Below are 13128 nucleotides of genomic sequence, written 5' to 3' on the forward strand. Positions count from 1 at the left end.
TCAGGTTACTATACCCTGATATTACAATTAGTGAATTAATATATTTTGGTAAGTTATAATAATTGACATAAAATGTCATTATTCTAGATTGCATGACTTGGTGCTAGAGATAATATGTTTGACAAAGTAATAAGACATTATTATGTCCAAAGTCACTAGCTGAAAGAATGATCAGCAGTGATATGTCTAGAGACACTAGTTGAAAGAATGATCAACAGTGTTATAATTAGAATCACTAGTTGAAAGAATGATCAACAGTGATAATGACCAGAAGCACTAGTTGAAAGAATGATCAACAGTGCCATGAATAGAATCACTAGTTGAAAGAATGATCAACAGCGATATGACCAAAGACCCTAGTTGAAAGAATGATCAACAGTGATAATGTCCAGGAACACTAGTTGAAAGAATGATCAACAGTGTTATGAACAAGTGATATGGTCAGAGTCACTAGTTGAAAGAATGATCAACAGTGATATGACCCAGTCATAGGAATTGCCTAATGATAGATAAATTGAATAACAGTAAAGTATAGTTATTTGATTAATTCAGTATTGGATGAAAGTAAACCAATGAGTGATATTATTGCTGTTATATTGGAATTACTATTATGTGACAAAAGACTGATTGAGTAAGGTAAATGCAAATAAATATAAAACCTTAATACTGTAAGGTATAACAATATATTTGTATAAAAAAATGGAATGAATTCACTCAGCATTCCCGCTGACAAAACCTTTTTCAAACATGTTTCAGGTAATTACCATAAGGCTGGATACGGCACTGAAAGGCATCAAGAAATGGCTTATTAAAGAAATATTGTTTTATAAAATAAAATTTATCTTTATTAAAGCTACCATTTTAAAATAGGGAGTTATCCCATCTATTTAAATCAAATCCGGTGTTTTCTAATCTCTGATATTTTTCCTAACTCACGGTCCTGATGAAAATTCCGCTGCAATGTTTTTCAAAAATAATCACCGGTAGCACGGGACTGCTCGCGGCACCCGATTCCGTCCAGGGTGGGTCAGGGGCCGTGACAGAAGGTGGTATCAGAGCTAAGCCACTACTTTGAGCCTATAAGTGTTGTGATAATAATATTTAAACTTAAATAAAAGAGTTAGGAGATTGCTATTAACTGGTAGCACATATGATAACATTCAAAAGTTGAATAAGAAAAGATGCATTCGTATAAGTCAAGCCACTTGTTTAAGCTAATTAGGTGTTCTTTAATACCTAAACAATAAAATTAAGAAACTAATACAAATTAACTTATGTGTTGTACATGAATATGTATATGTCAATATGCACACATAATATCCTGGAGGTATTATTTTGTTTAATTATTCTGTGATATTAATAAGTGAAAATATTTGCAATCCAGATGTCGAATGAAGTATCACATAATCCAGAAGTTCATGCTAATAATGAAAATCCTTTGGATAAAAATGCTATAGAAAATCTAATAGCTCAAGGAATAGCTAATGCTTTACCTTTAATAATTAAAGCTGTTAAAAATCCCATAGAACCTACCAAAACTATGAGCAGTAAGCATACCCGTGACGATAGTCTTAACCATAGTGTCCATAGAAATAATAATGATATTCCCAAAACCCCATTTCCCAAGAAAAAGAAGGCGATGACTCTCGGGTGTACCTACAAAGAATTTCTAGCCTGTAAACCAACCGAGTTCGCGGGCAGTGAAGGTGCCACGGCTGCTCTACGATGGTTGGAAAAGACGGAAGCTGTTCTTACGATCAGCAAATGTGCTGAAGAAGATAAGGTGATGTATGCATCTAATCTCTTTAAGGAAGAAGCCTTAGAATGGTGGAATACTATTCTTCAGGCAAAAGGAAGGACCATGGCTTATGCCATAAACTGCGAAGAATTCAAGGAAGTAGTAGAAAGAAAATTTTGTCCTCCTTATGAAAAGGAAAGAATAACTAACAAGTTCCTAAATCATAAAATGATAGATGTGAATTGCCGTGAATATACGACAACATTCTTCGAATATGCAAGAATGGTACCAACTCTGGCTTCGCCAGAACCTGTACTAATTTCTCGTTATATTTGGGGATTAGTTAGCGAAATCCGAGACATAGTCAAGGCCGTTAGACCCCAGACTATTGAGGAAGCAGTTGAACTAGCTAACATGCTGACAGATGGACTAATCCGCACAAGAGAAGAAAACAAGAAGAAAGAATTAGCCCAGAAAATTTTCCAAGAATTCAAGAAGAAAGAAACTGAACCGTCATTGGAGCAACCAATCTGCAGAAACAGTAACAAAACGCATTCAGGACGATGTCGTTTTAGGAACACACCCTACTGTGACTTCTGCAAGATGACTGGGCACATAGAAGAAGAGTGTAGAAGAAAAACTAACGTCTGTTACAATTGCGGGGAAACCGGACACATCAAACCATATTGCCCGAAACTAACCAAAGCATCTGACAACAAGGCTAGAACAACAGACGGAGCTAAGAAGAACGCGCTAGTATACGCACTTACTACACAAGAAACAGAGATAATTCCAGAAGTAGTCACTGATATATATCTAAGTTAAGTTATTATTTGACCCTAGTACAAATAAAAGTTCATAAATAAATACATTCCGTCATATATTTCATCCCTTTCCGAACCATAACAGACTTGTTTGGTTTCACTTTCGTTGAATCATTTATTTGGTCACGATCACCTTGTGGTGACGTTTTCACAAATTTGAAGCTTGTGCTAATCTCGTTGCACTTCTTACATACGGGTTTAATTATTCATTCATATTGAATCCGCTTTGATTTATTCTATTAAAACAATCTTAACACAATCGTGTGCTAAGATAATGATACACAAATTCATTTCATATTTCCGTGTATCTATCGAGCGTTTCGTAATCCTTATTGCCTTATCATCTTCGATCGAAAAACTTTCTTCAATTATTTCAATTTCAATCCAAAATAATTTATTGAAACATTCGGATTTACTTCATTTGATTTACATCATGGTGAAACTCGTTTCATTCACCGCTACTATTTCAATCACTATGACACCTTGTGGCGTCATAATAAATTTGAAGCTTGAACTATTTTCAATTTCACTCCTAAGTTACGAATTTTAATTTTTGGTTCATAATCTTAACCAGTCTTAATACAACTATGTGTTAAGATAAAAGTACACAAATTCGTATCATATTCCGGTGTACTTCTTAAACGTTTCTTCTATTATTTATCGAAAATTTTAGAGTAATTCAATTAGTCTTTTTCATTATAAATTGAAACTCCTATTTTTTGAATATCCAAGTTTTCTTCATTTAAAACTTTCAGTTAATTATACGGTGAAATTGTTCGAGCACCGTAATTATTGAAATTATTCCAAGCCTTACGACATCTTGCGAAGTCGTAGCTTATCATAAACATACAAATCATTCAAAACCCACGTATATCTTTGGTTTGACTCATCATTTGAAAATAGTCTTGATACAATTGTGTATTAAGACAATGATACACTAAACTTTGTTGCATTCCAGTGTATTCTTGCAATGTCAACACACTGATTTTTTTCTTGATATGATTCGATAATTAACAATCATCTTCGTGCTATTATTTCATTCTGACCTTATTGATTCTGAGTCTTCCCCAGTTGCCAATCAAAGTAAGTTTTCTTTTGACCATGAATTTTAAAAAGTCATTTCACTAAACAGATATCTATTTGATCATATATCTGTTGACTTGAACCTAGTCCTATTCGAAACTATATCATTTCATCTCATTCAGTTGTCATCGATTTCTTGAACTATTTCAGTTGAACTTTTAAAACCCTACTGATACAATTAGTATTCACGAAATTTGACTCTGTGTCATTTACCTTAAGAATCTAGTTTCATTGACTAAATTATGACATAAATCTAACAGAAATATCATAACCCAAATCTCGAGGACGAGATTTTTATTAAGGTGGGGAGGATGTAACAACCCTCGTCAAAAACCATTATTTATTATAGTATTTTATTCAATAGGAAAACCTAATTAAGACACCCAAATGATTCTGCACAAACCCTAAAATTTTCAGAACAATCGGAATCAGGATCAGGGCCCCTAAAACTCAGGGGGGGTATTTCCTAGTTAGTATTATCCAAACTGTTTTCGATAGAAATTGAATTTTAACGAACCGTCGACTCACCCAAGCTACTGAGACGCGTGGCTACCTCATATTAAAAGTGACCTCTCGCGCCACGCGCCAGGACCAGGTTTCCCTGTCGTGACACGCGAGGGGGACTATTTTTCAGCTATAAATAGTAGAGGTTGGGACTGGCTTCTGTGCGTTAGTTCGACGAAGAAATTCGCTTCAGGCACCGATTTCTGTTCTGTTTACCACAATTAACACACACAGATCACTAATTGATGCCGCAATCAGGGTAATAACTCGATCGCTATTACGATTCAACATCCGATCGATTATAACTATCCGACGATTGTCCGAGTGCTGCTCAAATTGAGCTTATACTTTATTGTTCATCGTGATTTCGACTTGAATATTTGAGTGCTGTTCGAATTCGGACTATGCTCTGTTATTCGTTGTGAATCCGATCGAATTATTAAGTATTATACTTTGTCGTTTGTCGATAATTCGATAAATGAGTTGAAGTATTGCACTTGTTAATCGTTGTGAAGGTTTAATCCCGTGAATTGTCGTAATTGATGTATTAGTTACAACCCCGTTTGTGTGAATTAGGCTAATTAGTAGACTAGACTCTGCCCAAATTGAATCAGCAATATATCAAGGCTTATCTGTAGACTAAACCTTGCCGGTAGAAATCTGCAATGTGAGTTCATTTCTCTTTTCTCACCGTTTGTGAGTCTATACTCTTTTATCACAGTTTTATCACCTTTTTGTGGAACAATTATATTGCAAATTGCTTTCTAAAAATCCTAAATGGTTACCAGTTATACTTACAGTGATTAAGTTATTATATTTTATAAATAACTACTGGTATGGGAGGTATTATACATTATTTGATTCTCGTTACTATGACTCAGGAAGTTAGCATGACCACGATTATAACTAATATTATTCTTAAATTATTAGGTATAAATTTAAATGGTGCACACCATAATAAAATAATCAAGTATAATACTTTTAGTCAGGTTACTATACCCTGATATTACAATTAGTGAATTAATATATTTTGGTAAGTTATAATAATTGACATAAAATGTCATTATTCTAGATTGCATGACTTGGTGCTAGAGATAATATGTTTGACAAAGTAATAAGACATTATTATGTCCAAAGTCACTAGCTGAAAGAATGATCAGCAGTGATATGTCTAGAGACACTAGTTGAAAGAATGATCAACAGTGTTATAATTAGAATCACTAGTTGAAAGAATGATCAACAGTGATAATGACCAGAAGCACTAGTTGAAAGAATGATCAACAGTGCCATGAATAGAATCACTAGTTGAAAGAATGATCAACAGCGATATGACCAAAGACCCTAGTTGAAAGAATGATCAACAGTGATAATGTCCAGGAACACTAGTTGAAAGAATGATCAACAGTGTTATGAACAAGTGATACGGTCAGAGTCACTAGTTGAAAGAATGATCAACAGTGATATGACCCAGTCATAGGAATTGCCTAATGATAGATAAATTGAATAACAGTAAAGTATAGTTATTTGATTAATTCAGTATTGGATGAAAGTAAACCAATGAGTGATATTATTGCTGTTATATTGGAATTACTATTATGTGACAAAAGACTGATTCAGTAAGGTAAATGCAAATAAATATAAAACCTTAATACTGTAAGGTATAACAATATATTTGTATAAAAAAATGGAATGAATTCACTCAGCATTCCCGCTGACAAAACCTTTTTCAAACATGTTTCAGGTAATTACCATAAGGCTGGATACGGCACTGAAAGGCATCAAGAAATGGCTTATTAAAGAAATATTGTTTTATAAAATAAAATTTATCTTTATTAAAGCTACCATTTTAAAATAGAGAGTTATCCCATCTATTTAAATCAAATCCGGTGTTTTCTAATCTCTGATATTTTTCCTAACTCACGGTCCTGATGAAAATTCCGCTGCAATGTTTTTCAAAAATAATCACCGGTACCACGGGACTGCTCGCGGCACCCGATTCCGTCCAGGGTGGGTCGGGGGCCGTGACATTTTTGCACTACGTGAAGTTGGTACGGACACTTTAACACCAAATGCCAAAGTGGTTCTAGAACACAAGGTAACTAAGCTCAAGCCCAAAACCAAAGCTAGCAACTACCAAAAAACTGCCAGGCATGTTACAAGTGTGGTGATCTGAACCACCTAAGCCCACAATCCCCCCAACACAACAACCAGGCTCAAGCTCAAGCGGCTTGAGGGCACGCTTTCAACATCAATGCCAACCAAGCGCAAAACAACAATAATGTCGTCAACGGTACATTCCTCATAAACGGTTTATGTGCTTCTATCTTATTTAAGACTAGTGTGGATAAAACTTTTGTATCTGTTGAATTCGAACCATCGGTTAAATGTACACGAACTAAGTTACCAAATCCTTTTAACGTTGAAGTCACCAACAGAAAATCCATAACCGTTGATTCTGTTCTTAACAATTGCACCTTAAATCTTAATGAACATGAATTCCCAATCAAGCTCATACCCATGCAATTGGGTAGTTTTGACATCATAGTAGGCATAGATTGGCTTTGTAAATTCCGTGCCAAACTCGTTTCCTTCGAAAAGTTCATTATCTTCCACTTCCGTGCCGAACACGTCTATGGCGAGAAACCCTCAAAAGGTCTCAAAATTATGTCGTGCACTCAAGCGAACAAGTACTTGCGCAAAGAGTACCTTGCGTTTCTAACCTATACTATGGAAAAGAAGGACAAATGAAAAAACCTGAGTGACGGTTGCATATATATGATAGAACTTAGAAAACCTGAATAGGATATCAATTCAGGATGATGTTTCCAAGAGAAATTTAATGGAAAATGTGTTATTCACGATGATGAATAACAAAGAAATAACAAGATTAGTTCATATGGAAACTTGGAAGGTGGTAATATTCCAAGTGGAAAACTCTCAATATAATGCTATTGAGAAAAGTAGCGATCACAATAACGTGTGCGATTATATAATAGTTTGATAGAAAAGAAAAACATTTATTATGTTCAAATGTAAAACTAGTAAAACTAATGATTGCTGTTTTGGCAACTAAATAAAGTTTTACCAAATGAAATAAAAGGTATGAAATAAATAGAGGCGTTACTTGCATAGGGTGTGATGTGAAAACTATAAAAAGGTCATGTGTATCATGTGTCGATCGCTTACTCTGGCTAAGTAAGTAGTGGCATATGATACTATGAACTTCTTGTAGCGGACACATTTACGTCCGATGTAGTAAGGGCGGGGTGAATGGGACAAATGAAAAAGTACCCAAATGAATCAGATAAGCAAAATATTTGATCATCATGTAAACGCACAGCCGAGTGACGGAAGCGTATTATATTAGGATAATGAGCCCGAGAGAAGGGGAAAAGAAACATGTAAAATGATTAAGGTACGCATTGGGAGGGAGTGTGCTTACACTCGAACCCGGAGAATGTAAACATGTAAAACGACTAAGATATGCACAAGGAGGGGGTGTACTTACACTCGAACCCGGAAAATGCAAACATGTAGAATGATCAAGATATGCATTGGGAGGGAGTGTACTTACACTCGAACCCGGAAAATGCGAATATGTCTCTAAATGGGTCGTTTTTGTAAAACGTAAAACTTGAGAACAAAGTCGGAATATAAAAATGAAGCAAAGTCTTAATGCATACCGAGAGGGTTGAAATAATAACAACTTCGGTAAACTACCCGGTTGATGGGTGAGGATTTAAACACATATGTAGACTGAGAAACGGGAACGCGGATGGAAACTCAAAAGACTCGGGTTTCGGGTCATGACTAAAAGACGATAAGATGCTGTAAATTGAAAATTTGATAAACTACATTCAACTATTTTAAAGTTGAACGGGTTGAATAAAGAATGAAAATTTTCATTCATAAGCAAAGGAATTTCATACGAACAAGTCAAAAGATTTAAATAAATGATGACGCTTGCTAATGTAAGTAAGCGTGAATCGAATAAATAAAAGTGTGAAATATTAATGAACCTATGTAATGGGTTTAAAAGAAATATAATTATAAATCGCGGAAACGGTGAGCGTAGGACAAACTGACGCGTAAGCAACCTCAGAAGTCATAAGTCGGAAGGTTAGTCCGAAAGTAAACGAATGAAGCCTTAGACTACGGTCAAGACCAACCAAAGTTCAAAAGGCGAAAACAAATGATTCCAAACATAACAAGGGATGCCTTGAAGCTATATAGGTATATATACATTTGAAAATAAATACGAATAAAAGATGATCTACGGGATCATCATAACCTATGGGATTAAACGTAGCATTAAGGTCCGTGGGACCAAGAAGACCCTTGGGTCATAAGTAGAAAGAAACGAACTGCTAACATCTCACCTTAAAAAGGTGCAAAAATATAAAGGAATAGCCTACGAGGCTAAGTAAAAGAACCTACGGGTCGGTTGAGTTAAGTGTGGGAACTGATTTTAATTCCACGAATTAAATAATATCGGAAAGGAATGAATCCTCGGACTTAAAATTCCTAGAAGTAATAAAAGGATATAAGACAAGGTGAAGAGAAAACGTTAAATTAAAATTTAGTTTTAGTAAGAAATGACGTTTTAACAAATATATAAGTATTATGAGAGAAGTTAAGAAAAGATTAATATTAAAGGATTTAGGTCTAGACACTGATAGGTGTAAAAACAATACAATCGAAAAAAGAATCTTCGATGATGAAAGGTTAATATAAACCTAAACATGGCGTGACGTGATCACGGCCAAGAAAGGTAATGTGAAGTATAATCACATTGTAGCCCGAGTAAGCGGTAAAAAGTAACTGGACTAACAAGTCTAGTTAGTGAGACCGGTTAAGGTCATTTAAATAAATTTGGTCGCTTGTAAGTGGTGGATTCGGTATAACTGAACCGAATAAATGAATTTGAAAACAAAAGAAATAGTTGCTAAAAGTGAAAAATTTCACTAAAGACCTTTAAATGGATCAAAGTAACGGATTCATAAAGAGTACGATAATATATAAAAGCAATGAATATCACTAAGTTAACTAAACTAGTAGAAATAACGAAATTACGTTATTTCGAGTTGCATTATGTCGTATGAGGTACGTAGATGTTTTGTAACCAAAAAGATATTACCGTATTTTTGGGTAATACTAACAATTGGTTAAGGTATGAGTAATGCTTAAAAGATTACCCAGGTCAAATGCATTGAGTTTAAAACTCGATGAACTATGTAAGAAAGGTTTCGAGGACGAAACCTCTTTAAGGGGGGTAGACTTGTAACATCCCGAAAACGGGTTTGGTAATCAAACCACATTAATACTACAGGATGGGTAAAATACAGTTAGTGGTAAAACTTACCCGGTAAATTTTAGGATTTAAATAAATAAATCTAATATTTGTCAAAAGGATGAGAAATACTTTGAGAAAGCAAAGTATATAAAAGGCCCGAGATTTAACGGGACTTAAAATAAAACGGGTTATGGCTTTCCCGAAACCACTAAGTAACTAGGAATTGGTCATAACTAAGGATAAAATAACTAGGAAAAATTTAACCTAGTTAATTATGTGCATTGGAATAATGAGTAAATTGGTTAAAACACACTAAATGCCACTTGGGTAAACTAGAGGGACCAAAAGTGGTAAACTAGAAACCAGTTTATAATAAATAAAAATACCATACACCAAAACACACACCTTGAGTGTGTGTTCTGGTCGAGTTCTTCACAGAAGCCAAGAGAAGCTTCTAAGCTCCAACCCTAATCAACCAAATTTCATCAAATCAAAGGGGCAAATCGAGTCCAAATAGAAATCTAAACTCAGATTAGTGATCACCTCCGTGAAAGGAACATAAGGTATGCCAAATTCTGTTATTTAGATTCATCTTAAGTTCTTGATGAACATAAGAAATCGAAATTGGAACCTAAATGTTTGATGTTTGGATGAGATTAGGAAAGAAATCATGTCTAGGAGTAAACCCTAGCCAATAAATTGTTGAAATTGTGTTCATAAGTAAGAAATCCATAACCACCCATTTAGATGTTAAATGGGTTTTGTAGGATGATGAGATACATTGAAATCTTGATCATAAAACAAGTATTATTGACTTTTATGAAGTGAATCTAGGTGTTACTATGCATACTAGATAAGATAAATTTGAAAATGATGTTAATCTTGGCTAAATAGTTAGTCATTAACTTGATTGTTATTGGTATAAAATCATGCTCACTAGGTGTTCGATGTAATGCCTAAACAAGAACAAATTGTAATTTGTAGAGTAAAAACGCATGTTCGAATCATATGGTGAATTACGCGTTATAGGAAGTAATAAGAGTTCTAAATACGATGTTAGTTGAACTCTACAGGCACGGTGGTTGAATCTTCAAGTGGTTAAGTCGGAGCGGACGCGCGCTTGAAGGATATGCTTTGAAAGGTACGCGACTTGTCGTCTCGTTACATTTACATAGACAAGCTTAGTTTAAATATGTTTAAGGTCGATATAGCGAAAATGTTGAGTTGGTATGTCAATGAGGTGATGGAATTCACTCGGCAACCCAAACGGGTCAAAATAGATAGTAAAATGTGTGTAATATTGAAATAGAGAAAATGGTTGTGTTGGTATGTCGTTGAGGTGATGGAATTCATTCGACAACCGAATGGGTCAAATTGATGGTTAAAATAATAGTGACCAAAATAAAGACACCATTTGGTAAAAATTATAACGGGCCGAACAATTTAAGAAAATGCCTTTTAGTAGTAAGAACTCACGGCGCGAACAGGAACAGGTTCAAAAAGACATGATGGTATTAATATACCATCATACGTTGACAAATGGTCATGTCGACTAAATGGGTCAAATGGTATGTTAATACCATTTGACAATAATAACTAACGACTACTTGTTGAGCTTTGTGATTACAGGAAATAACATATGTTGGGTTGCTCTAATTAGAGAATTTAAAGCAAGAGGTATGTAAACGGGTCAATGCTATGACCCGAGCCAGGTACATACAGTTAGAATTATAATTAAAGGTGGTATTGTGGTCAATTAATTAGTAGAAGTCATTCGTCGTAAATTGAGGGACTAAAATTGACCAAAAAGCCCTTGATGGGTATATTAGGCAAACGACCCATATGGGTTGTTTGGAAACTTACATTACGATTAGGAAATATAAGTAGATGCCTTGAAAATAGAAATATGAGGTGTGAAAGGAAAAAGAACAAGATTTAGACTAAAGTGCTTAATACTCTCTAAATGGCTCAAAATGGTTTTATGTGCATACATAATTCATAAGGAAGTATGAACCTAGGCTAAGGTTTGTGTGTTAAATACATTAGTGTATGTATTTTGAATGTTTAAGGATCGAGTCAGTGGTTTTAAACACAAATGGGTCGAAATGTTAATTTTGAACAATGAGCCGAATACTTAGAAATCTAGAACTTTATTAGTTTGAATGTCGGATTTTAACTCCATGTGATGGAGAATTAAATTACGAGTGCGTAGGAGAAAGAATCGCGTAAAACGGACAACCGAATTGAAAGATACGAAAGTTTTCGTGTCAAAACCGGCAAAAATTGGAAGGTGCTGATACAGGGGCTACCGTAACTTACGGTGCCCACCGTAAGTTACGGTGGGGCTGAAATCATTACGGCAGATGCCTACTGAGTTACGGTGGGGGCATTTTAGACCAGGGGCCACCGTAACTTACGGTGCCCACCGTAAGTTACTGTGGAGGCCAGATTCGAGTCCTTGTATCTGGGATCAAGGGATTAGTATTGGGTTTTCCTGATTCTTTTCTTTAATTCGACTATTCGACTCCATTTTTTTCCTCGTGATACCAGTTATTTAAATATCAAAACTAACTTTTAAGTTGGTTTTGAACTCAGGTGAATGTCGAGAGCCCCGGATGAAGATCAAGCGTCGAGCAAGAACCGAACACGCGTTAAATGAAGCTTCCGCAGGTTGTTTCGTCGTCATTCTTAAACGATGAATTAAATTACACTATGTAGTTTTGCTTTCAAAATTTAGTAAAGTTTTAATAAATCCGTATTTGAGCATGAATGTTTAAATATAAATACTCCGTAAATTGTGATTATTCACGGGAATCGTTTAAATAAATTTATGGTTGTTACATATCATCAACTTCGAATCCTCGAAGAGGACATTCCAAAAACTGCTTTTCGTACTAGATATGGTCACTACGAGTTCGTGGTCATGCCTTTCTGTTTGACCAATGCGCCTGCGGTCTTCATGGATTTGATGAACTGTGTGTGTAAGCTATACCTGGACCATTTTGTGATCGTATTCATAGACAACATCCTCATTTATTCCAAGACTAAAACTGAACACGAGTGACACCTCCGTTTAATTCTAAAACTCCTTCATGCCGAACGACAATACGCCAAATTCTCCAAGTGTGAATTTTGGCTAAAAGAAGTTCAATTTCTAGGTCACGTCGTGAACAAGAAAGGTATTCACGTTGATCCCGCTAAAATAGAAGCCGTCAAGAATTGGATCGCACCAAAGTCTCCTTCCAAAATTCGTTCATTATTTGGATTGGTTGGTTACTATCGCCGATTCCTTTCGAACTTCTCCAAAAGCCGTTCCGCTCACTTTGTTGACTCAGAAGGATAAACCTTTTGTTTGGGGTTCTGAACAAGAGGAGTATTTTCAAACTCTCAAGGACTTACTTTGCAACGCTCCTATCCTGGGAGTTCCTGATGGAAACAAAGACTTTATTGTATATTATGATGCTTCTAACCAAGGTCTCAGTTGTGTTCTTATGCATCGAGGCAAGGTTATCACTTACGCATCAAGGCAACTCAAAATACACGAGAAGAACTACACCACCCATGATCTTGAACTTGCTGCGGTTGTTTTTGGTTTGAAGATTTGGTGACACTACTTTTATGGTACTAAGTGTGTGGTTTTCACTGACCATAAGAGCCTACAATATAACTTTAACCAATAGGAACTC

The 13128-nt window shown here is 35.3% G+C and overlaps 1 long non-coding RNA gene across 2 annotated transcripts; it reads left to right on the forward strand.

The window, feature by feature from the left end:
• Positions 1 to 9844: 9844 nt before the first annotated feature.
• LOC110902358 lies at positions 9845 to 12212 on the forward strand. 2 transcript variants are annotated; one of them, XR_002571064.1, is made up of 3 exons: positions 9845 to 10005; positions 10516 to 10583; positions 12038 to 12212. It is a non-coding gene; the product is annotated as an uncharacterized LOC110902358 (long non-coding RNA). The 2 variants fall into 2 exon arrangements; XR_002571063.2 differs by lacking the exon at positions 12038 to 12212 and adding an exon at positions 11072 to 11105.
• Positions 12213 to 13128: the final 916 nt, after the last annotated feature.

The sequence above is a fragment of the Helianthus annuus genome, chromosome 3, assembly GCF_002127325.2.
Source record: "Helianthus annuus cultivar XRQ/B chromosome 3, HanXRQr2.0-SUNRISE, whole genome shotgun sequence".
NCBI lineage: Eukaryota > Viridiplantae > Streptophyta > Magnoliopsida > Asterales > Asteraceae > Helianthus > Helianthus annuus.